Source organism: Melanotaenia boesemani (assembly GCF_017639745.1).
Source record: "Melanotaenia boesemani isolate fMelBoe1 chromosome 2 unlocalized genomic scaffold, fMelBoe1.pri SUPER_2_unloc_2, whole genome shotgun sequence".
NCBI classification, from domain to species: domain Eukaryota; kingdom Metazoa; phylum Chordata; class Actinopteri; order Atheriniformes; family Melanotaeniidae; genus Melanotaenia; species Melanotaenia boesemani.
In genome coordinates, this window is record NW_024580583.1 from 117,297 (window position 1) to 142,291 (window position 24,995).

Here is a 24,995-nt window from a genome sequence, read left to right on the forward strand (position 1 = left end):
ACAATGCGTTTTGAGGGGAAACACAAGTTCTTCAAGAAAGTTGTGCATCACTCTCACAACTTTAAAAACATACCCCTTACTTTAGCAAACAGACATCAGAAAATGATGGCCTTCCATTTAGCTGCCCCAACTTTTTTTAAACCATCCATTGACATTCAAAAAGTGAAGTCTGTGATGGTTTCCTCATTTCCGGAAAATGTGCAGAACTGGCTCAATCAAAGGAACAACCAGCTGAACACAGTCCTTGTAGCATCCTCTGTCTGCATTGATGGCATTAAGTACAGTGCTGATATGGTAATTTCTGTTGGATCTTGCGCAGGGCTCCCAGAGTTCAGACAAATCTCAAAGATTGTCGTTATCAACTCTGACATAGCATTTGTCTGCAGACTGATGACCTCATGGTATGATGAACATCTTAGAGCGTATGACCTCTGTAGCAGCCATTTGCCCATCTTCTCAGTGACTCAGTTGTCTGAACTGAATGATGTGTTTCCTCTGTCACTTTACAGAGTTAATGGCAAACAGCTTGTTTCACTCAAACGTTACATAATATGCTGAGTGGATTAAACACTGAAATGTTGCATGTCTTAAGATACAGTTCTCTTTTATTTTTCAAAGGAGGGAACAAAATGGACCAAAGTTTGATGCTTCGAGTTGTCATCAATGATGATGATATAAGGAAGCTGACTTTAAATGATAGACCGGATTCCATTGAAGAACTGAAAACACAGCTGAGGGATAAACTGTCATTGCAGTACGACTTCAAACTCCAATATGAAGACCCAGATTTTAATAATGCGCTCTGCAATTTGAGTGAAATAACAGATTTGCCTGAAAGAGCTACGCTCAAAATAATTCCTCTTGTGACTTTGGAGTTGACCTCCCTGTCTTCACCCACCGAAGAATCAGACTGCAGCACAGTAGACACTGAGATTTTGTCCCCTGCTGGATCACCTTCGCTAAGAGGACAGTGGCCAGAGTTTTTTGAGATTCCCAATTTCTCAGTGGATGTAGAGTACAGACTGAGACAGGCAGACCTTTCATTCATGAAAGACCGTCTCCCAATAACTCCATCACGAGATATGAAACATGACATATTAGAGAAGCTTGCTGAAACTATGTACAGTTTCAAGGCTTACCCTAACGACGATGACTTTAGCAGTGTTGCAAAATCACTAATTAGCAAGCACCCCTGCCTCACTGAACCTGGGCCCCAGCCAGGATGGTATGGCTGGAAGAACAGCCTCAAATTCAAGATGGCCAACTATCGTACAAAGCTACGAAAAGCAGGATGTGATGATGTAATGGTCAATGGGGGCAAACGAAGTAAACTCAACCCAGAGGGAGAATCATCCAGCAAGAATGTCAAGCGGCCAAAAAGAGGTGAAGCCAATTATTTGCCTAATTTACCTGACGGACAGAATGAAAGGAGCCTTGAAAATGCCAGAAAGATGGTCATAGAGGAAATGAAGAAAAAAAAACCCAATGCCATTCTAGTCTCACAAATGATGGACCAAACATTCCCACTGCGCAGAAGGGAGATAGTGACGCAGGAGCCTGCTGTGCAGAGCATGGTTGAACGTTGGCCAGGACTTTTCACTGAGAGACAGGTAAGCTACTTGGGTTTTTTTGTTTTGGCCTGCCTTCCCCTGTAAAGTTTCCATCAGAACATATCAAAGCTGTGTGGCCAGAAGTCTTACTACATTTGGTGGAATATTAAAACACATCATCAAAATAGCTTTTGCAGTATATACAAATGAGAAAAATCATTTCAATAACAGGATGTGTACTAAGTTATCTGTTTAATGATATTAGTAGTAATGTGTTATTCACCATAGTTTCATAAGTTAACTTCTTTAATTTGCTACAGTATTAACTGAATGATGGTCACCATAATGTTGCTCTACTTCTCCCCCTTCCTCTCTCCATTTTTCAGGTTTTTGCTGAGTTTAATCGTATTGCCAGTAAGAATCTTGAAGGTCAATTTTATGAAGCCCTAGACCAGCACACTCCACGCTTCATTGAGCTTTTCAAGTCCAAAAAAGGAACTACAGGACAAAAACTGACAGACTTGATGCAGCACATAAACTGGGTGGTAAGGATTCTGTTGTTTTTGCAAACTGTGAGTCATTTACACTCCAGCATAATGGGTGGCAGCAGTGCACCTTAGGGCCTGTGTCACATACCAATCACACTGCCTACCTCTCTGCTGTGTTGCTGCTGCATGCTGCTGTGAGCAGGCAAAACAGATGTACTCTTTTGGTGACTATACCAATGAAATGAAATGAAATAATTAAGTTAGAGTATTTATGGGTACACCAATGATATATACCCATAAATACACTAACTTAATCACTTCAACAATTAAATCATGCTTTTTAATATCATTTTCACTCCACCTACATCGGTTGTTGTGGACTTCTCATACCAACAAGTTTTTGTTAATTTTCAATAGGTTTTTACATGTATCTCATTCTTAATAACAAGAAAGTACAACAATATGGTCGTTTGCACTTTTCAAGTGAGTGCTTTTTTTGCTCAATGAAATGTATGCACTGGGACACTTAATATGAAATGTAATTGAAATGCTGAGTTTGTATTAAAAAAAAGAAAGAAAATGTTTACAGGGAAAGTGGAATGTGTAAAATGAGGTTTTTAGATATTACCAATTACTAATGAATACAAAAAAAATAGTATATCAACACATCACCCACCCCTCAAAATGCTACAGAAAGTTCTTAATCTGTATCTATTCTTTCTTTGTGTTTTTAGTCTCCAGATGTGACAGCACTTCGCTCTGTTGTCCTCAAAGGACTTCCTATTGTACTTGGTGATGATTCCAGTGAGGTTTACAAGGCTTGCTCTGTAAGTAACATTGAAAGAAGAAAGAAACATTGATCTCAACTTACTGACAAATCATATTTAATGTGTTTCACAGCATTGTCAAATATTTAAAATATAGTTATTTTCAGCTGATCAGATCAAAATCAGAATCCACCTGATTCTGATTACACTCATAAATGATCCCAATCCCTAGTAAATTAGTTTATTGTACATAATGCAATTGAATTAAGAATGTGAATTCTCCAATCTCACACTTTGAAAAACATCCAGTCTACAGGATTAAAATATAGTGTGAATAGATTTAGGGTTGCACTAGGGGATTTTCCCCCAAAAGAAGACCAGATTCAGAAGTTAATTGTGTGGGCTTCTTTTGCAGGATACAGCGAAAGATGAAGCACTCGCCTCAGTGACAGTTGGGGTGCTGACTGTGGTCAGTGAAGATACTGAGCAGCAGGGTCTAAACACATTGCACCTCCAGCCCATCTCCACTGCCATCATACTTGAGGGAAGTACTGTCATGGACAGTGTTAGAGATTTTCCCCAGGCAGTCTGCCTCATTTTTGGGCTAATGTATGCCCTTCATTTAGATTACCCAAAATGCATGGCAAACACATTCAAATTCATTCAAGCAGTCATGCTTGGATTGGGAAACAAAACACTCCCTCCAAAACTACTTACTTTGAAAAACAAACTACTCAGCTAGGCCAGTTTATTCAGTCCAAATACTTTTTCCTCTCTTCAAAATAGTCCCAGATGTTCCAGCATTACCTGTATAAAAGCACAGTAAACTGAATAGAGACTAACTAGAGACTAAATAGAGACAAACTAAAATAGAGAAGTGTAACCTATTATTTCTTTAATAAATGTGTGCTCTTGTACAGGTTATGCCAGCACATCCAGAACCAGAGAGAGGTATAGCAGGAAATGTTTGTTTTAAATGTGCATTTGTCATTATATTTCAACGTTGTTACTTTGCTCCTCAAAAAGTATGGGCACCCAACATAACCCTAAGCTACATAATGAAAAATTATTAGTTCAGAAAGATTCTCTGAAAGAGATTTGTTCTTATAATGTTCTTTCTTGTAACTATTTCAGGAACATAATTTTTTTATATGTTATGCATTTCTGTAGAGAGAGGAGATTTCTTTGATATTTTTTCATTTCCAAAACTGGAACATGTTCCCAGGGCAGTAACTGTTTTTAATTCAGTTGTTTGAGCTAATGTTTTATTTTAAAAAATGTAGTGGACTCAAAACTGACTTGTTCGACTGTGAAGTTGTGGTTCTCTGGCTTACATTACTGTACAAACGGATCTCTGCCTCATATTTTGACCTCTGTTGACTGCTGCTTCAAGGCACACCTAGACTGAATAGTTTTACAAATAATGTAAGACATAAAGTAAAGGAGCTGGACTGATGTCAGGAGGTAATGTTGGAAGTTGGGCAAATGTATAATAAAAATGTAATACAAATTCAAATTTATAAGAGAATGTTATGTAGGTTTGTAAAAACTACTGATAGTTTATTTCACACCAAGCATTAACAAAACATTCTGCAGCGTGTCGAGAGCCAATGTCTCTTGTGTCTTAAATGCTGAGCATTGTAAAATAAATTTAATTCCACTGAGTTAATCCATTGAGTGTTCTCCCTTCATTTATTTGGGGGTAGGGTCATTACTGTTTGAAAATGTGTTATTAATTAAATTAGCATGTCCTGCTTATATTGTTCAATTATTTTAGGTTAAATAAATTAAGTTCACCTGAATATGATGAATGAGCAGCACTAAAGCTAACTAAGCTATCACTTCAGTACTGGAAGCTCACAGTAAATAAGTTCATGTAATCTAATTCATTCAAGTTCATTTGAGTACTGTAAACTCACAATAAATAAATTACTGTAATATAATTCATTCAAGTTAATTTGAGTACTGTAAACTCAAAATAACTAAGTTACTATAATCTAATTAGTTCAAGTTCATTTGAGTACTGTAAACTCAAAATAAATAAGTTACTATAATCCAATTATTATGGTTAATTTGAGTCGTTAAAACTTGAAATGATTAAGTAAATTGCATCGAATTAATGTAAGTCAACATAAATTACATTTTTTAAGGCAGCGAGTTTGCATATTTTTTTTAAGTAAAGTCAACTTATTATATTTTACAGTGTGGTTGCTGTATCGTGCTGAACAAATTTGCTCTGCCAAGGGGAGGCCTATGGGTAAGGCTCCTCTTGATAGTGTGATTAATTTATTTATTTATTTACTTTGAATCACGGAATCTATGTAATCTTGCTGGACCTGACCGGAGGGGACAGAAAAAGATGGAAAATAGCAAAAAAGAGCAAAAGGGAAAGAAGAAAGGAGACAAAAAGATCACAGACAGAAGGAAAACGCCCCTTCAATCCACACCATCACCAGACAACAAACTGTTACACCTGTACATGAACACACCAGAAAATTTCCTACAACTTTTACAAAAGCAGAAACACACACACAGAAAAAAACAAACAACAAAACAAAAAAAAAACAAAAAAAAAATACAGGGCTGCCAGTCATTAAGAGTTTTTAAATAATAACCAAATCAAATCAAAAAGACATAACAGCGACGAGATACTAACTCACAGGAAAAATACAAAAATTTTTTTTTTTTTAGAATTATCGCTTAGTATTAAAAACCCACTAGACAACTCAGTGACTGTGTCAGCATGCAGAGCATGAGAAACAAGGAGTGATCAGTGATGAAGAGTGGTGAGTGAGATTATGCAAATGCGACCTCGCCTCCACGGAGGCCAGAGGCAGACCAGGGCCTGGGCCGGGCCCTCAGCAGCAGACCCGGAGCACCAACCCATGCCACCCCACCACAAAGACGACTCCAGCCCCATCCGAAGGGCGGCAGAGGAGAGCCACAGCAAGAGCCCCCCACGGTCCCGGGGCACAGGCCCCAGTGGGCCAAGATCAGCATCCGCTGGCCCTGCCAGGGACCGGCCCACCCAGGGCAGCCCAAGCGAAGGGCCCAGGGCCCCAGGAGCCCAGAGGCGGCCGCCCCACCCCCCAAAGGCAGAGGGCCCGCAACATGCCTAGGAGGACCAGGCCCCCCCAGACAGCCACCCGGCGTAGGCCAGCACACACCCCGATGTTCCAGCAGACTCACACCCTCCCCCGTGCCGCACCCACAATCACTCACCACCACACAATCACGCCACACACAACCCTCCCACCATGCCCCGTGGGGGACACCCCAGGCGGACCAGCGGACAGCGAGCCCCAACCCCCATAGAGCAGCAGCCCACCAGCGCAGCCCGGGGCAACCCCCCCCCCCCCCCCCCCCCCCCCTGCCCGCCCCCAGCCACACACAGGAGGAGCAGGGGTGTAAGAGGTCCCCAATACCCTCTCCCTCCCCGCTCCTGACTGTTTATGTAGTGTGTGTTGTGTGCAATTAAAATTGAGGGGCAGTGACTGCAATGAGCCGCGAGCCGGGCCACCTAAGTGGCCCCGCCTGCCATGCACCGTATGCCATGCCCCTCAGGTGTTTGTTTGTGTGTTGTGTTTCTTGTGTTTTGGTGTCTCGGTGCAATTAAAACTGAGAGGCGAGCAGCCACGGGGTGCATCCAAGGAGACCACTGAATGGTCTCCTCCGTTCCACCCAGCATGGCTCCACGCCTCCCAACTCCCTACGTGTGTGTGTGTGTGAGACAGAGAGAGCGGGAAGTAAGAGGGGTCCGGGGATGTACGTCCAGAGGGAAGCAAACTTCCCTCTGGATGATGAGCCTTTAGTGGCATTAGGCAACCCTGCTCCCCAGGAGGCCCCCCAGGGCAAGACAGGCCAGGAGAGGCCGCCCCCCACGACCGGGCCATTCAGGGACCGCAGCCAGTGAGCCGCCACCCACCCCAGAAAGTTCCCACCCTCCCACACCCCTAAAGGGGAATGAGAGGATGGGGACAGCGGCAGACCCACGCCCCCCCCCCCCCCCCAGGCCTGCCCAGCCCCCCCCCACCAGTGCACTTCACCCCGCCCCAACCACACACAGAAACACATGCACACACCTATTTCCTTGCACACTCCCACTCATCATAACTCACATATGCCCTCTCAGCCCCACCCAAAAAATGTAAACACTCGCACAGCATCCAACCCTCCCAAATTATGAACTTAAAATTATGGTTTTATTGTGGATGAGAACAAAGTTGACCTGTGAGCTTGAGGGTGACTGCATCTTTTAAGATTAAAGTCTGAGAAAGCCACATTAATGTGTGTTTAATTTGTTCATAAATAAGTTGTGTTTATGAGTGTGCTTGTGTATAAACACAAAGTAATATCACTCTAGTATGTCTGGTAATAATACAGTCACAGAGAGTGTAAGAATACACAGGAAGTTCCTGAAGGGATGTTTGGTTTTCTTCTGTTTCATTGGCTAGAAGTAGGTGTACAGCTAAGATCACCTTGGTGGAAGTGAGGGAGGGGAGGAGCTAGAACAAATAATCAAGCATTAGCAGTGGAGGATGCAGCAGGAGGAAGGAGAAGAGGAGAGCTGTGAACTTTGAAAAGTTAGCTGAACGTGGGGTTTCGGTTTCGCCTCTGAGCAAGATGGCATCTTAGCAAGTGAGCTCCTCGAAAGACTAGAAAAATATATCCTGCCAGGTAATAAAAACAGCAAATTTTTAAGCTCAGATTCTGAGAGACGTGTTAAAAACTCAAACGGAAAACAAACAAAAGCTAATCGATCAAGAAGCAAGGGCAAGGCGCCAAAACATAAGGATATAATGTGCCTGAGGACAAAGAACATGGAGACTATTGTGGAAAAGTTTTTGAGGAAGGCACTGGAAATTCCTGAGTTCACTGAACTTCAGATTGAGTGGGCACACAGGGTGCGATAGTGGCCAAGTTTTTGCTATTTCGAACAAAAGAGACCATCCTGAGAAAAGCCTGGGAAAAGAAGGAGATCTACAATAACAACCAGAGGATTTACTTCTACCATTACTACCCGCTTGCTATTTTAAACAACCAGAAAGAGTACAACGAAGCAAAATGGGTGCTGTGCGAAAAGAAAATTTGATTCCAAACCCCATATCCAGCGAGGCTCTGCGTCTTTTACAATGACCGGATGCGGCTTTACAAGTGACACTACGATAGACATAAGGGAACGAGGCTTTGGGGTGAAGATGGTGCATCCCTTGAGGGACCCGATAGAATTTCAGGACAAGGATTCCTGGTGCGTTGCGGGAGAAACAACATCAGAGACTGAAAGAGTGTTATCCAGACGCGCTGCTATCAGATCCAAACTCCAGCCCTTCAGAAGGCAATTAAGTCAAGTCAAATCAAATCTAATTTTATTTATAGAGCACCTTTCATGCACATGGCAACACAAAGTGCTGTACATGATAAAAACAAATCATACATATTCAAAACAAGATTTAAAAGCCTTCACATTAAAATTATAACAAAAAATAAAGTAGGCATACCTCATAATTGTACACACACAGTTGTACACACACACAGTCACACACAAACGCACACAGATACAAACCAAGCTTCAAGCACACTCGCCCCACCCACCCATACCCTATTTTGTACAAAGATGAACTCCCACCGCTAATAACTGTCTCTGAACTTATAAGTATAGAAGTAGTAATAAAATGAAAACATCTGAAAACATCTGGCTCAACGCTGCTGTGAGGAAATTATATCTTGGGGATCCAGTCACACCGGAAGCCGGCCACAGAGGGTGCCACCACAGGAACCACTCAGGCCAGGGCAGGCCAGGCAGGCAGTCCACACAATAGAGATAAGAAAAAAAACGATGAAAGTACTCCTCATTCTCCCTCTGTTACCCTTATGTTTATGATTTAAATAATTTTACTTTGGAGGACTAGGATTTACATTTTGTGCCTATGTATGGTTATTTTAAGTTGTTATGGAGGGCCTTGTTTTTACGAAAGTCTGAAGAGGCATTCCCTTCGAATTTTGACAGAAATAATGGTTAGGTGGGGGACATTTTATATACATTTGCTATGGAACCTTTATTTGTTGAACTATTTTCGGTTTGTAATTTTTTATTGCAGTTCTTGCATTTATGTTCAACCAGAGAGTTTTTTAGCACAGATAATATATTTTTTATTCCAAATATATCATGAATACAGAAAAAATAAGGGTAGTTTTCTTTAATGTTAACAGCATATTAAACCAAATAAAAAGTTAAAAAATATTAACAAAAATGATACGGAAGAAGGTAGATATTGTATATTTACAAGATACACACCTAAGTGATACAGAGCAATTGACTGGATTAGGATTTACTAAAGTCAGCTGAAAAGTCAGCTACAGAAAATCTAAATGACTATAGACCAGTGGTTCTTAACCTTGTTGGAGGCACCGAACCCCACCAGTTTCATATGCTCCTTCACCGAACCCTTCTTTAGTAAAAAATAAAGCGGACCGGTAGGGAGTCTCACTCAGACACATATACAGCCCTAGCGGTCTGATAGGGAGGTCTCACTCTGCTGCATAAACCAGCGACCTCAAAGCGGACCGGTTGGAAATCTCAGAGCAGGACGCTTTCACTAACTGCAGACTAGACTGAGGGGTGGACCTCTGCGGCGGAGGCTCCACCGAACCCCTGAGACCGACTCACCGAACCCCTAGGGTTCGATCGAACCCAGGTTAAGAACCACTGCTATAGACCTATTGCACTGACCTCTGTGTCTCCCACTTCACTTTAACCCATATCAGTTTGCCTATAGGGCAAGACTTCCATTCCCTTTCAGCAAGTAAGTCCCTCTGTCTGAAAGCTTTTTTCCTTTTGAGAATCATGTCCCTAATGTCCTTGGAAAGCCATGGTTTATTGTTCGGGAATATCTTAATAACTCTAGAGGGAGTCACAGAGTCTTTACAAAATGAAATATAGCTGCACACCACATCAGTCAGTTCATCCAGATCAGAAGAGCTCTCCCGAGAGACGGACCAATCAGTACAACTTGCTTCACACAAGACTTTTCTTTTTTCAACACAGATCTGTAGGCAGGTAAAAGGTGCACAGTGTTGTGGTCTGAAGATCCTAATGCAGGACCCGCCACAGATTTATACGCCCCCTTAATAGGACGCAACATAGATCCAGGGTTCTGTTACGGCGAGTGTGGCAGGTGACATACAGGGTGTGCAGAATTATTAAGCAAGTTGTATTTTTGAGGATTAATTTTATTATAGAACAACAACTATGTTCACAATGAACACAAAAGACTCATAAATATCAAAGCTGAATATTTTTGATAGTTGGAGTGTTTTTTTTTTTAGTTTTAGTATCTTAGGAGGATATCTGTGTGTGCAGGTGACTATTACTGTGCATAATTATTAGGCAACTTAACAAAAACCAAATATATACCCATTTCACTTATTTATTTTCACCAGGGAAACCAATATAACAACTCAAAATTTACAAATATACATTTCTGGCATTCAAAAAACAAAACAAAAACAAATCAGTGACCAATATAACTACCTTTCTTTGCAAGGACACTCAAAAGCCTGCCATGCATAGATTCTGTCAGTGTCTTGATCTGTTCACGATCAACATTGCGTGCAGCAGCAACCACAGCCTCCCAGACACTGTTCAGAGAGGTGTACTGTTTTCCCTCCCTGTAGATCTCACATTTGATGAGGGACCACAGGTTCTCTATGGGGTTAAGATCAGGTGAGGAACAAGGAGGCCATGTCATTATTTTTTCTTCTTTTAGACCTTTTCTGGCCAGCCACGCAGTGGACTACTTGGATGCGCGTGATGGAGCATTGTCCTGCATGAAAATCATGTTTTTCTTGAACGATGCTGACTTCTTCCTGTACCACTGCTTGAAGAAGGTGTCTTCCAGAAACGGGCAGTAGGACTGGGAGTTGAGCTTGACTCCATCCTCAACCCGAAAAGGTCCCACAAGCTCATCTTTGATGATACCAGCCCATACCAGTATTCCACCTCCACCTTGCTGGCGTCTGAGTTGGAGTGGAGCTCTCTGCCCTGTACTGATCCAGCCACAGGCCCATCCATCTGGCCCATCAAGACTCACTCTCATTTCATCAGTCCATAAAACCTTAGAAAAATCAGTCTTTTGATATCTGATATTTCTTGGCCCAGTCTTGACGTTTTATCTTGTGTGTCTTGTTCAGTGGTGGTCATTTTTCAGCCTTCCTTACCTTGGCCATGTCCCTGAGTATTGCACACCTTGTGCTTCTTGGCACTCCAGTGATGTTGCAGCTCTGAAATATGGCAAAACTGGTGGCCAATGGCATCTTGGCAGCTTCACGCTTGATTTTCCTCAGTTCATGGGCAGTTATTTTGAGCCTTGTTTTTTTTTCAACACGCTTCTTGCGACCCTGTTGACTATTTTGAATGAAACGCTTGATTGTTCGATGATCGCGCCTCAAAAGCTTGGCAATTTTAAGAGTGCTGCATCCCTCTGCAAGACATCTCACTATTTTTGACTTTTCAGAGTCCGTCAAATCTCTCTTCTGACCTATTTTGCCAAAGGAATGGAAGTTGCCTAATAATTATGCACACCTGATATAGGGTGTTGATGTCATTAGACCACACCCCTTCTCATTACAGAGATGCACATCACCTGATATGCTTAATTGGTAGTAGACTTTCAAGCCTGTACCGGTTGGAGTAGAACAACATACATAAAGAGGATGATGTGATCAAAATACTCATTTGCCTAATAATTCTGCACACACTGTATTGATAAAAGTGATTCAGTGATTTCTTAAGATGAACTTGTACTGCGCTGTCCCGATCCAAACGAACAGAAGCCCCAAAGCCGGTAATTTGTAAGGAAAAGTCGCTATCCACCACAGTGAGCCAAGTCTCAGTGAACGCCAAAAGAAAGGTGTCTCTGTATTCCCATAAGTGGAGTACATCCCCTTGCAATTTGTCAGTCTTATTTCTGAGAGACTGAACATAAGCCAGGATCATGGAAGGCAGAGGAATTTGATTCTTACTTCGAAGCTTTGGCTGACGCATGCCACCTTTAGAGTCTCAGCAGGGATAAAGTCCATGTCGGAATATGTGGGATTGTTCACGGCCAGATAATTCCATTGCAATCCCAGGAGCTTCTCCTATGAATGTGTAATTGTTTGGAAGAGGAAATGGCTCCAAACAACACGGCTCGTTCCACCATGCAGGATGAGAGTGACAACTGAAAGCTGTCTAGAGGGCCTCATTTTTTGAGGAGAGGACTCCTTCTGGACGGGTTGGTAGCAGAGAATCACTGACCGACGTTCAGCTTAACTGGAGTCCAGTTGTACGGATAAAAGCCTGGATCTAATAACATTGATTTTACTTCTGAAGTGGCATGCAAAGTCCTCACATGCAGCATCTGATGCAGGCATGGAAGACTTAATAAAGCTTGTGTTTATTAAAAGATCTATTGTTTTTAAAAGAAATTTGGGGTTATTCTTGTTTTCTGTAATAAGATTGAAAAAATGAAGGGTTCTGGCTTGTTTAACTGTTTTATTATAGGTTTTAAGTTCTTCCTTAAAAATTTCTAAATGAATGATTAATTTTGTTTTCCTCCATTTCCTCTCTGCTCTCCTGCAATGTCTTTTGAGTTCTTTGATTTGCTCATTCCTCTACGGTGGTGTGGGTTTGGATTTTATTATTTTAGTTTTGAGAGGAGCTACAGCATCGATAGCTGACTTAAGTTTGCTGTTAAAATGATTGACAATAAAATCACACGATGCAGGTAAAATCCGAATAGGAGTTTGGTTTAAAATTTCAATAAAATTTGCAGCCACTTCAGAAGTAATATATCATTTCTTCACAGTTCTCACTGAGGCCTCCTGTTGGCTAAAAGTGGTGATGCTAAAAAACACACAGTAGTGGTCTGACACAGCCAGGTCAACAACAGAGGGCACACCAGTGGACCATAGGTTGTAACCAGGTCCAGGATGTGTCCTCTGTTATGAGTAGGCTGTGTGACATGCTGCTCAAAATCTAGACAGTTTAAAATATTTAAAAACTCCTCTGCAAGAGCATCAGATCTGTTGTCAATGTGTAGGTTAAAATCACCAGTTATTAGAATTTTACTGTATTTTGAGTGTATTATAGTTAAAAAGTCAGAAAATTCTTGTATAAAGCAGAAGGCAGGCTTGGGTGGTCTGTAAACAGTCACAGCGATTTAGCGATTTTTAGCAACTTCTAGGACAGCCAGTAGCTACTTTTCTCACTGAAGAGTTAGTAACAGTGGGTGTGTGAGTGTAATTGAAAGAGGAATGCTGATAGGATATGAAGCGTTGCCAGTTGCATGCTGTTGAATGAATATTGAAATAAGATGCTCTTTTCAGTTCTTACAATTGTAAATCAGTGCCTCACCAACCATAAACTTTACCGCACGTCACTGCTCTACGGGGAGAAACATGTCACAGTATCCTCCGTTCAGCCTGTGCTGGAACTAATTAAAGGTGATCTTCTCTCTCCAAGCCCTGATGACACTGCACTGACAGCTAGTATTAAACAAAACATGTGCAGGGTACTGGATGAAAAATACAGCTCACCTGCAGTCTAAGTCCTTCTGAGAAAGGCCACCATCTTAAAACCAAGGTACCGTGGCAGCATGGAGGATACAGAGGCATTGGATGATCTCAAACATCAGCTTGTGCAAGAGCTAATGGACTTAAAAGAGCCAGAAGGAAGTGGCAAAGGTGCCAGTGGTGAGAGCTGCAGCAAAGCTGCTGGAAGAAACAAGGATGAACCTACTGCTGCCGCTCCTACCAAGAAGAGGCTGAGTAACCTCCTTCAAGAAAGAAGAGCTCATCTTACAAGTCAGACTCAGGCTGCACTTTGAAAAAGAGTGCAGACTGATGCAGAGCTTACCAGGTTCCTCCAAGAAGATGCACCTGATGCATCTTGTGATCCCTTGATGTGGTGGCGTGACAATCAAAAAAGATATCCATTGATGGTCAACTTGCCTCAAAAATGAATGAGAGAATGTTCAGCACAGCTGGCAACATTGCTACTCCCAAAAGGTCTTGCCTTAAACCACACAAAGTGATGCTGTTGGTATTTCTTGCTCGAAATCTCCCAGACTAAAGAAGCTATGGATATTTTATATGGCCTGTTGAGGCATTTGCTATTATTTATATATTTATTTATTCATTCATTCATTCTTTTATTTATTTTTTTATTTACAAATACAATGGTAGTGACTGGCAGTTTTGCCGGTTTTCCCTGTCTGAGTGCCATATTTAAATTCTTTTTATATATTTTTTGAAGGGCAATTTTGTTTACTGTAATGGAAAATTTACAATATATACCCTTATAGTTTGTAGGTTACACTTTGTATGTCTGTGTATCTAGATAAGAACTCCTTCTCACACCTTCCCCCCTCTCTCATCCCCTTTGTATGTCTGTGTATTTAGATAAGAACTCCTTCTCACACCTTCCCCCCCTCTCTCATCCCCTCAACAGATGTTGAGAGTTTAATGAGCTTCCTCCTTTGCACCCTTCACTCCGTAACATTTGTTAACAGCTATGTGAGAAATTTAAAACAATGACCTCCTACTGTGATGTTATCAGCTCATGCCTGGTATATTAACTAAGCTCACTTGTATCTGGCAGACTCACGCAGACAAACTCCTTTGACTGTGGGACTCTCATTGCTGATCAGCTCTTAATAAATAATACTTTGTTCGATTCTCACTTAGTGTGTGATCTTTGATAACTAAAGATTTCCACAACAATTTGGCGTTGTCGGCAGGATATCTTGAGTGACTGACCGGAGGACCAGAACCCGTGATTGATCATCCTGAAGGATACTTCAGCCCCTGGGTCAGCCTTAACCATCAGGGGACGGCGGAGGAACTCCGTTCAGACACCACTGATATCCAGAACGAAGTCTGCGTGTGGAGCAGCATCCAGAATCACACACGGTGAGAAGTTTTCATATCAGACTCCCATTTACTGCTCCTTTTCGCAGGGTCCCGCTATCTTGTGAGGCAAGGTAGATTACTATTCTATTGCGGTAGAGTAGAGTTAGTCCGGCACTGAGGTGAAAACTTCGGTGGTAATAATAGGCGTTTTAGTCAATTTTTGTGCCTGGGTTTGGGCGACCCGAAAACCGAGAGAAAATCCAGCAAGGAGACGTCCTAGCTGAAAATGGGAAACGCAGCTGTGACGGGGAAGGAGAGTAAATGGGACTCCCAAATTTTAAGAGATATGAAAAAGAAATATGGACCTGACTGTACGGACTGCATGACTTACTGGACAAAGAAACATGGTTTTCCAGAGAACGGGAGTTTGAGTAAGAAGGAATTAGATAAGCTGAATGAGGCAGCACAGAAGGACTGGGATGAGAAAAAGAAAAAAAAGAAAATCAAGGCAACGGATGTAGAGAAGTGGGAACGACATAATAAATGCATTGAAATGTGGAAAAATGAGAGTGAATGTAGGGTTAGGAAAGCTAATACTAAAGAAATGGGTGGGGGATTAGATATGACTGGAGATATAGGAAACAGGAGGGATAATGCATCCCTGTCTAGTGCACCTCCACCATACAATAATAATTTAGGGCATTCACAACCCTCTCCATATCGTTCACTGCAGGAACGATTACAGGCGCTGAAGGTGGATCCAGATCTGGACTCCTGTCCCCCGGTGTTACAGCAGCCCCAGCAGCCTCAGCAGCGTCATCCAGAGGACCGACGGAGAGATGAGACATCGGGTCCCGCTGACTCCAACCATGGCCAAGCTACAGGGGGAACCGAAAGACCGTCAGCAGACATGACCAGCCCTTCACGTACCAAGTCCGGGAAGATCTACGGACCGGAGGTGTCAGCAACCTCCCCTTTCTACAAATTTGGACAGACTGCAAAGGGCCTATTTTTGGGACAAAATACTGCTGAAGATGAAGACACTGAGGTTTTTAGTGCCCCCATGGTGGAAGTATCAGGACCCACCGGCCCCATATTGGTTTATCGCCCTTGGTCCCCCTCTGAAATCATGGAACATGCTAAAAATCTTCCTGACCCCACTGAAGATGGTGAGAAAGCTAGCGAGGAGTGGAGAGCTTTCTGCCGTGAACACCGCCCCACTGGACTTGAACTGAGAAAAATTCTTGCTAAAATGCTCACTGCTAGTGATCTGGCTAAGATCCGTCCCCACCTCCCTCCTGATGACACCGGCCTGAAAAATCCAAACTGGGACGATGAGCCGAACCGACCTTACAGAGAAGCCATCACCACACTCTGTGATGGCATAAAGACTGTGTTCCCTAATCGAGGAAGCCTGGCTGCCCTGAGAAATCTGATACAGGGCCCAGATGAGCGCATGGAGGCTTTTCTACACCGCTGTGAAACTGTTTTCACCAGACACTCTGGCTTGGAGCGCCCTGCAGGAGAACTGGGGAACACTCCAGGACCATGGGAACGCCTTCTCTGTCAGACCATCATTGAAGGTATGAACAGAGATATGTTGGAAGTGGTGAAGAGACAGTATGTGGGGATGAGACATGAGACCAGACTGGCTAAGCTCCAATGTCAAGCTAAACATGCACAAGATGTCATGGATGAAAACAAGAAAAAAGCTGAATCCAAGAAAGACAAACAGATGTCAACAGCCCTGACTCTGTTCACCTCCCAAAATCAGCCACAATCCAATAGAGATAGGAGAGGCAGAGGAAGGGGCAGAGGAAGACGAGAGAGGGGCGGCAACCAACAACAGCGTGGGGCATGTTATCGCTGTGACAAATATGGACACTGGAAGGATAACTGCCCACAACGACATGGGCCGTGTCATCGCTGTGGCCAATATGGACACTGGAAGGATAACTGCCCTCAGGATAATGGGCCCACCCACCAGAAGGAATACCAGCAGGCTGACTGAGGGGCGGACCCGGGAGACAGGACTCCAGAGGAGCTTTTTTCTCCACCCACCACAGTTTTCGCTGCAGCAACTGTTGAGGGAAGTGAAATGCACACACACACATACACACACACATACACTCATTTAGCTGCTATAGCTTATAAACGTTTTCCTTTGTTTACATTGTCTGTAAATAATCAACCAGTTTCTTTTATGGTTGACAGTGGTGCAACTCACTCAGTTCTTAAGACAGGCACCCTAAATCCCACACCACCACTCAGTGGTAAGACTGTTATTTCTGTGTCTGCTGGAGGCCATCATGACAAAGAAAAATTCACGGTACCTTTAACCTGCTCAGTACAAGGTGAGCATCCATTTACACATTCCTTTCTTTTGTCCAAAGTTTGTCCTGTAAATTTACTGGGCCGTGATCTGATGTGCAAACTGGGAATTCAGATTTCCTCTGGGTCTCAGGGGCTGACCATATCATGTTCATCTTCTGACACTGAGGAAAAAGATTTAATGATGGTTAAATATAACCCAAGAGCTCCCTGCTATGCTTATCAGTGGAAAATGGGAAGCTCCCCTCTTTCTTCACACTGGCTGTCCCTCTGCAGAGCCAGAGTCTCCCCTGGGGCAGAGGTGATGGGGGAGAGGGAATTACATTGCACATCCTACATCTGTCCTGATGGGCCAGATCAGCAGTATGAAAAAATCTTTTTTAGGGACTGCTCTGACAAACTGACTGTGACATGTATGTTTTGGAATGAAAGTATGTGTGTTTTGTCTGTCTCACTAACCTCTGACCAACAGAAGTTGTTTAAACTTCACACACACCCACACGTGTCTCTTTCCAAGTCCCACTCGACTGAGTGGAAGGATTTGGGCCCCTTTGTTGCTACTGCTCTCAGAGAGTCTCGGTGGCAATCCACTCATGACTCAGCAGTTTTGTTTTCTCCAAGGCTGGGTGTGTTTAAGCAGAGCATGCTCTCTGTGATTCATTGCCAGAAAAGTGTTCAGTTGGTAGATGAGGATTTTCTGACATGTTTATCTGCTGACTCACCCTTGCCACCTGTTCCCCCAGCCCTCTCTCAGGTTCCCTCTGATTTGTGGGCTACCTCTCCCCATGATGTGGGCCTGGTTAAGAACTGCCCCCCAGTAGTCATCACTCCGAAATCTGACTACCGCCCCTGCCAGAAGCAATATCCTCTCAAACCTGAAGCTTTGGAGGGTATTACACCTGTCTTTAATTCACATCTTAGGAGTGGTATTGTTGTTTCTTGTCCAAATTCACCTGTTCGCACTCCTATTTTCCCAATCATGAAACCACGTAAACCACCAGCCAAACCTGACTGGCGTTTTGTCCAAGATCTCCAAGCTGTCAATAAAGCAGTTATTTCACGGGCCCCTATGATGCCCAACCCCCACACCATCGTGTCGCAGATTCCTCCTACTGCTACACATTTCTCCGTGATAGATCTGGCAAATGCTTTTACGTCTGTTCCTGTTCATCCAGACAGCCAATTCTGGTTCGCTTTTGAGTTCAATGGGAAACCATACACTTGGACCCGGCTTCCCCAGGGGTACTGTGAGTCCCCCACAATCTACAATGAGGTACTAAGAGATTCTCTTTCTTCTTTGCAGCTTCCACAGGGCGTAGTTTTATTAACTTACGTTGATGACCTTCTGCTCTGCTGTCCTTCTGCCTCCTTGTGTGAGGAAGCCACACTGGCCCTCCTCCTCCATCTTCATTCTGAGGGTCATAAAGCCAGTCTGCGTAAACTACAGTTCTGCCAGCCTCAAGTCATCTTTCTAGGGCATCACATTTCTGCCACCACCAAGGCCCTGACCCCTAAACGGATTGAGGCCATTCAGAAAGCACCAAAACCTGTTACCAAGACACAGCTGATGTCATTTCTAGGTATGGTAGGGTTTTGTCGGGCCTTTATTCCACATTTTTCTGAACTTGAGGCCCCCCTGACTTCCTGTATACATGGTAAGAATCTATCTGCTCATGACCATTTCGTCTGGACCCCGGAGGCTGAGCAGGCTTTCCTGTCTGTGAAACAAGCGCTGTGTTCTGCTCCAGCCCTGGCTCTGCCAGAACCAGCCAAACCTTTCTTTCAGTTTGTTGATGAAAAACATGGTTTCATGTCTTCTGTTCTCCTTCAACAGCACGGCTCTCACAAGCGCCCGGTGGCCTATTACTCTTCCAAGCTCGACTCTGTTGCTGCGGGGCTTCCTGGCTGTCTGAGAGCTGTGGCTGCATGTGAGAAGGCTGTACTTGCATCACGTGACATTGTGGGATACAGTGAACTAACTGTTTTTGTTCCTCATTCTGTATCCATCATTTTGCTCGAACAAAAGACTTCTCATCTGTCTGCAGCTAGATGGCTGAGATACACCACAGTTCTTCTCGATATGCCTAACATCACTATGAAACGGTGTACATCACTTAACCCTGCCACTCTTCTTCCTACCGCAGAAGATGGTGTTCATCACTGTTGTGAGACTGTTCTGTCTGAAATCTGCACTCCGAGACCAGATTTATCTGATGAGCCTCTTCTTAACTCTGATCTCATTCTTTTTTGTGATGGCTCCTCCTTCAGAGACCATTCTGGTAAGAACAGAGTGGGTTTTGCTGTCTGTGATGAGCATCAGGTTCTCTTCTCTGGCTCCCTCCCTTCACAATTCTCTGCTCAGACAGCTGAACTTGTTGCTCTCACTGAGGCCTGTAAATTCGCACAAGGTAAGTCCCTGACTGTGTATACCGATTCGCGTTACGCCTTTGGTGTAGTTCATGACTTTGGTGCGTTGTGGCGTCACCGTAATTTTTTGAAATCTGATGGTAAGCCTATTTTGAACTCCACACAGGTTGCGGCTCTCCTTGACGCTATTCTTCTTCCTTCAGATGTCGCTGTAGTGAAATGTCAAGCTCACACTAATGACACTTCCTCTGTTGCCCGTGGCAACGCCTTGGCCGACCAGGCTGCTAAGCAGGCAGCTCTGTCAGCCTCGCCGCACATTCTCACCTCTTCTCCTCTCACAGAAGAGGATCACTCTCCTCCCTGTTCTCTGCAGGACATCCAGTCTTTTTCTACTCCAGAGGAACGCTCTGTCTGGAAGGCTAACTCCTGCACCCCTGATTCTGCAGGTGTATGGCGCTCTGTTGATGGAAAACCTTGCCTTCCTCGCCATTTCTTCCCCTGGTTTGCTAAGTTGTCACATGGGTTGGACCATGTGTCAAAAGGGGGGATGGTATCTTCCACAACATCTCTGTGGTTCACAAAAGGCTTCACTGTGGTGGCTGAAAATTACTGCAAAAAATGTTTGATCTGTGCAGGCTATAACACCGCCCGCCCTCTTGCCTGCCCTCCAGCTGGTCATACACCACCTAATCAGCCTTTTGATCATTTGATGATGGATTTCATTGAGTTAACACCTGCAGAAGGTAAGAAATATTGTCTAGTTATGGTAGACATGTGGTCAAAGTGGGTTGAAGCTTTTCCAGCAAAGCATGCCACAAGTTCAGTCGTGGCTAAGGCTCTGGTGACCGAAATCATTCCAAGATGGGGGATTCCAGTTAAGGTCTCATCTGACAATGGTTCACACTTTGTAAATGCGGCCCTGAAAGAGGTAAGTGGACTATTGGGGTTCCAGCTTAAGACTCATTGTGCTTATCACCCGCAATCAGGCGGAGCAATTGAAAGAGAGAACGCCACTTTAAAAGGTAAGTTGGCTAAATGTTGTGAAGAAACAGGACTGTCTTGGCCAAAAGCCCTCCCACTCATTCTTATGCACATGAGAATGAGGAAACGTGCCCGGACAAATCTTAGTCCATTTGAGATTCTGTTTGGCAGACCTCCCTACACTGGTCTGGATCCTCCAGGACTCTCCGTGTCTACCACATACTGTGAAAGTAACATGCTTGCTTATTGTCAAAATCCGTCCAAAGTTCTCTCACAGGTGCAGAGTGTGGTGAAAGAGGCCCTGCCACGCCCAGCATCAGATCTGCTTCACTCCTTGGTTCCGGGAGATTGGATCTTGGTTCGAGAGACGAGGAGAAAGCACTGGCGGTCTAAAAGGTGGCTGGGTCCCTTCCAGGTCCTGTTGGTCACTCATACAGCCGTGAAGGTCGCTGAAAGGTCCACGTGGATTCACGCGTCCCACTGTAGAAGGTTTCAAAGTACCCCAACTCCAGCTGACCTCTCAACCACAGGGCAGAATAATCCCTGAGGTCAGCCCCGTGTGAGATGGTCCATTCTCCACGGGACAACATGAAGTACACCCAGACTGCCGTGAGGGGATGGTCGTGCGTCATCCTCTTCATCCTTATCACCTCCCTCCTCTGGTACCTGGATCCAACCGGACCTCACCTGACACAACGCACCCCAGCTTCGTCCCAACCCGCCAGACGACTGCAGGGGACAGAAGCACCCTCCCTCAGGAGGCACCGCCGAGATAACCACATCCTTCAGCATCATGATCACACTGAGAATCTTTGGTGGCAAGTTGCCAATTTGTCTGCTCATAAATTGACAAATGACAGTTGCTATGTTTGTGGACTGGTGCCGCATGCCACACCCACTCAATCAGTTTTTATTCCATATCCAGTCCCTTTGAATACCACTTTGTGGACTCTGATCATGGGTAATAGATTACACCCTAGGAACATTACTTGGCCACACCAGCGCCCTCCCCTCTCCTGGAGGAGACCAGCTGAGTTTTCCAGCAACACAAACTCCACTTGTGTTTCATCCAGAACTGTCTTCCGCTTAAGGGATCGTACAAATCCATATTCTTCTCCACCTCTTTGTTTTCAGCGAAATGGGACAGATGCACTATTCTTTTTAGGACACACTCTAGGTTGTCAGCGTATCATTTCAGCCTCATGTATATCCTCACCTTGCCCCAAACGCTCTGACCCGTTCACTTTAAATCCTCGTGATTTATTCCCTGATAGTTCTCCCTCTACAGAGTGGGCCTCAGGAGTCGTTGTGTTTAACCTTACAGCTCTCTTACCTTTTCCTGACCTTCCTATGTACAATAATTCTGTTCTTAACACCATTTGGTCTTATATCCCATCAGATACCGGCTTTGGATGTCCTCAGAACATGGTTTGGACATGTGGCAGACACTCTTATATTTACCTTCCTGTCAATTGGTCTGGAACATGTTATCTGGCTTATCTGCTCCCTGATGTCTCTGCGTTTACTCTAACCCCAAATGGTACATTGCGGCCTTTTCCCGAACCCTTTCATCACCCCCATCGTGTTAAACGCGGTATCTTCTCTCCACAGATGAAAGGATTTATGATGGCTTTGCCCTGGTGGGGGGTTGGGGAACTAGCATGGACTGTGGAAGATCTATCAAATCTCTTTGGAAAATTTAACCTCTCTGGTGGATTCTGGGTTTAGCTTGCTGCAAAAGGAAGTCCAAGCCTTGAGAATAATGTCCCTACAAAACCGGATGGCCCTCGATTTTCTACTAGCTGCACAAGGTGGCACTTGCGCTCTGATTGGAGATCAATGTTGTACTTTTGTCCCTGATACATCTACTAACTTGTCTGTGATTCATGATGCCCTTACTGATCTCTGGGACACCCTACACGACCGCAACAATGCTAATTTGCCCTCTAAGGGGTGGGATTTCTGGAACTGGCTTACTGGTGGTTCCTGGATCTTGGTTCTGACCAGGGTTGCTACTCTCCTGACTATATTTCTCTTGTGTGTTCTAGTTGTTTTTTGCTGTGTTCTTCCTCTGATCAAATGTACGCTTAACAGAACATTTAATTTCCATGTTCATCATTATACCCCAGAGGATGTCACTCCCTATTATGACAGTGGTGATTTGGAATTCTTTGAGTAAATTTTTTCTTTATTCTTTATGTGTGATTAATATGTTGCATTTTAATCAAAGGGGTGGATTGTAATGGAAAATTTACAATATATACCCTTATAGTTTGTAGGTTACACTTTGTATGTCTGTGTATCTAGATAAGAACTCCTTCTCACACCTTCCCCCCTCTCTCATCCCCTTTGTATGTCTGTGTATTTAGATAAGAACTCCTTCTCACACCTTCCCCCCCTCTCTCATCCCCTCAACAGATGTTGAGAGTTTAATGAGCTTCCTCCTTTGCACCCTTCACTCCGTAACATTTGTTAACAGCTATGTGAGAAATTTAAAACAATGACCTCCTACTGTGATGTTATCAGCTCATGCCTGGTATATTAACTAAGCTCACTTGTATCTGGCAGACTCACGCAGACAAACTCCTTTGACTGTGGGACTCTCATTGCTGATCAGCTCTTAATAAATAATACTTTGTTCGATTCTCACTTAGTGTGTGATCTTTGATAACTAAAGATTTCCACAACAGAGACTATTATTTATCATACTTATTGTTTTTGGTTGTGTTTGCTTTTCTTAATGAGATTGAGAGTCCATTCTGTTTAATGTTTTTGTTTTGTTATTTAACATTCATCCAGTTCCTGTGTAAAATGTTATTTAGAAATTAAAGTTTATTGATCTTTGAAAGGGTGTACTTGCATTATGTCATTGTTATTATATTAGTTGAAAATGGTTTATTGCAATAATTTCTGAGAAAATTTATCGCACAGCAAAATTTTTATTGTGACAGGCCTACCAGGTAGCAAACCTTCTGCATAGTAAAGGAGTTACGATCAATTGTGAAGACATTAAGGCAAACAAGCCTTCAATCCATGCAGTCCCACATTTTCTGAGAAAAACAGTCTGTGCGTTTGCACACTAAACAACTGCAACTCTGAGGATCTAGAATATGTAAGCACTGCATTGTGTGAGCACAGTTTTGCTCAAAGTAAAAAGAGTAAAAAAGACTCACTTAAAAAACACCATGAGCAATGGGCACCTCAGTAGCTTGGGAGTCTTGAGTATTGAATCAAAAAGAGTAAAAAGAGTTGATCTTAATGGTTTTATAGTTGTTTTTTGCTAAAAAAGACATGGCAGCAGGTGAATTAAACTGTTCTAAAATGCTGAAATAATAAATATTGAAAGAATAATTGAAAAACAGTTTGAAATGTCTGTTCGTTTCTTAAATTTGAGGTGAATGGGGGGGTGCATAAAATCTTCTTAATGAAAAACTGTAGGGGCATGGAGTGCTCAGCCACAGGCTGAATTCTGCCTGATTTAACACAGGGAGGACCAATTTGATGTGCCACCCTAAAATTTTCATTGGCCCCATTTGGCCACCCCTACGAAAAATTTCTGGAGGTGCCACTAAATACAACAAAATTGGACAAATTTCAGGCATATAAAAACTGGCATCATGATTAATTTGTAAGCTGTAATTGATCTGAATTAGAATTTTATCTGAAATTTAATCTGAATCTAAAATTTAATCATTTAAAAGCCATATATATATATATATATATATATATATATATATGTATATATGTACACTGCTCACAAAAATTAAAGGAACACTTTTTTTATTGGGCCTGGCATGAAATCAGTTAAACCTGTCTGATAATTTTCTGGTTGGTTAAGCAGCTGAGGGCATCGTTAATCACTTTCAGCTGTATTGGTGTTCATGGAATTAACAACAGGTGCACCACAGTGGCAACAATCAGAAAACCCTCAAAACAGGACTGGTTTTACATGTGGAGGTCATTTCAAGTTTCTCCCTCTTGATCTTTTTCGGCTGATTTTTCACTTGTGCTGGTTTTGGCTTGAGTAATCATCTCTACTGGCAGTATGAGGCGATTCCTTAACCCTACAGAAGTTGCACAGGTTGTCCAACTTCTCCAGGATGGCACATCCACACGTGCTGCAGCAAGAAGGTTTAATGTGTCTCCCAGCACAATCTCCAGAACATGGAGGAGATTTCAGGAGACTGGTGGTTATTCTCGGAGAGCTGGACAGGGCCGTAGAAGGTCCTCAAGCCATCAGCAAGACCGATACCTGCTCCTTTGTGCAAGGCGGAACAGGCTGAGCACTGCTCGTGCCCTACAGAATGACCTCCAGAGGGCCACTGGTGTGAATGTCTCTACCCAAACAATCAGGAACAGACTTCATGAAGGTGGCCTGAGGGCCCGACGTCCTGTAGTGGGCCCTGTGCTTCCTGCCCAGCACCGTGGAGCTCGACTGGCATTTGCTGAAGAACACCAGAATTGGCAAGTCCGCCACTGGTGCCCTGTACTTTTCACAGACGAGAGCAGGTTCACCCTGAGCACCTGTGATAGACGTGAAAGAGTCTGGAGAAGACAAGGAGAACGTTATGCTGCCTGCAACGTCGTTCAACATGACAGGTTTGGTGGTGGGTCAGTGATAG

The 24,995-nt window shown here is 43.5% G+C and overlaps 1 protein-coding gene and 1 long non-coding RNA gene across 2 annotated transcripts in view; one reads left to right on the top strand and one right to left on the bottom strand.

Annotated features, from left to right (window-relative positions):
• Positions 1–24,995, bottom strand: part of LOC121636043 (NACHT, LRR and PYD domains-containing protein 3-like) — a 293,753-nt gene that overhangs the window by 8,237 nt on the left and 260,521 nt on the right. The window lies entirely within an intron of this gene.
• Positions 1,870–3,298, top strand: LOC121636055. The gene is made up of 3 exons (XR_006009601.1): positions 1,870–2,095; positions 2,773–2,865; positions 3,221–3,298. It is a non-coding gene; the product is annotated as an uncharacterized LOC121636055 (long non-coding RNA).